The 1,682-nt window shown below is 33.6% G+C and overlaps 1 long non-coding RNA gene across 3 annotated transcripts in view; it reads left to right on the top strand.

Moving 5' to 3' along the window:
- Window positions 1–848, top strand: part of LOC111831160 — a 7,644-nt gene extending 6,796 nt beyond the window's left edge. For all 3 annotated transcript variants that reach the window (XR_002834382.1, XR_002834383.1, XR_002834381.1), the window contains 3 exons: window positions 78–135; window positions 563–623; window positions 825–848. This is a non-coding gene — a long non-coding RNA (uncharacterized LOC111831160). The remainder of the gene's footprint in view (window positions 1–77; window positions 136–562; window positions 624–824) is intronic.
- The last annotated feature ends 834 nt before the right edge of the window (window positions 849–1,682 follow it).

The raw sequence follows: 1,682 nt of genomic DNA, 5'->3' as shown, positions 1-1,682 counted from the left end.
ATCAATACTAACATGAGAACAGGAAAAAGTCAGGTGAAATTGTAAAAAACAATAACCTAGTGTGATGTGTGTTGCAGGAGATGGATGGTGAATAGAGGATTGTGTGACATCCAGCCGATTGTTGCTCCCACTTAGGTTGGTAATATCGCAAAGAACTCTATTCAAAGCATTTTTAAGTGTGACAGAACCAGTAGGTGTAGCCAATGTAGATGTTGTTGGTTGAGTATGATTAGTTGGAGGTTGTGTAAGTCTCGTTCTTTTAGCAGATTTGTGCTGAGACTCATCACTTGGTTTATTGTTTTTCTTATTTTCCTTCATCGTTGAGGTGGTCAGAAAGTTGCTCTCTAGAACATGTTATTTTAGTAGCAGGTCGTAATGACTATAGATTTGCAGTAGTTAATTTCTCCTTGATTTTAGATAGCAGAGACAATATTCTTCTTTGTTTTCTTTAAAATATCCATATAATTATATAACAAAGTGCTGGTTTTAAGGGATTCTCAGGCAATACAAATCAAAATAATATATCTTATATAAATGCTTACGGGATTTTGCTTTCAATTAGTATGCAGGAATGTTGTTATGTGGTGGTTGTGTCTAGCAGCATACGATGCTAGTGTTTGAAGGTATTGTCTGTTTGGCAAAGTTAATATGGAATCTGTTTGTCAAATTACATGCTTACTACTTTGTGCCTTTTAAAATCATGAAATCCATAAGTTCTGCATTTTTTAAAATATGAGGAAAGAAGCAGAAAACACGTACCTAGAGTGAGCTGATTTAAATTAATGTTGCATATGTAATTTAGTATTTTTCTCTTTAAATTTCAGATTCGAAGAAGAAGGATTACAATGCCGTGGACGAGACAGACATCGAGTAAAAAGGTAAAAATCATGGTTTCCTTTAATGTTTAAATATCTTTTTTTGGGTGATTATACATTTAGACACGTTAACCACTTTCAAAATATAAGAAGTGCTTAGAAGCTTAATACATCTCTAGTAATATATTATTGAAGTCAACAGAAAATAAGAATATGGAAACTTTATTAATAAACTTGAACATAAAATAGGAGTGTAGCTAAACTACACTTATTCAAACAAAGGAAATGAAAATGAGTTTGAAAGTTTAAAAAACAGATTGAAATAACCAAGGAAGGCTTTATTTGAAGCATACAATATTGACTGCAGGACCCTTACTTCTTCTCAATCTTGACCTTCACTCCAACCATAGCTCTTGGTCCAGCATTGTCTGCTTTGTCAATAGTGGTTCCGATTGTTTCGCCCACATTTTTACCAAGGTCCGCTTTTGTCTCAATCACACCTTCAGTCTTTGATTCAACACTGCTCTTGTTCAGTTCTGCTTCATTTTTAAAATCAGGATTTACCTTTTCCAAGTCTATTGGTTCAATACACGACTTCTTAGAAGTAGATGCTTGGTCCACAGGTCCGTCCTTAGAACCATAAACACGCTTAGAAGAAGGAGTCATAGAATCTGGTGTTCCTTGAGTATTTTCCAACATGAGAATGCCCTACGAATTTCATAATTAGTATAAATAGAATGTATAACTAAACATTGGTTATTTTAATAAATTAACATTGAAGATATAGTTGTTGTAGTGAATAGTTATATGAATATAACCTTGTCTGCAGATTCAATGGAAGTTTCTCTGGACATTTCTGTAGAATAC

The sequence above is a fragment of the Capsella rubella genome, unplaced genomic scaffold (assembly GCF_000375325.1).
Source record: "Capsella rubella cultivar Monte Gargano unplaced genomic scaffold, Caprub1_0 scaffold_4, whole genome shotgun sequence".
NCBI lineage: Eukaryota > Viridiplantae > Streptophyta > Magnoliopsida > Brassicales > Brassicaceae > Capsella > Capsella rubella.
This window is presented reverse-complemented; position numbering and strand designations above follow the sequence as displayed.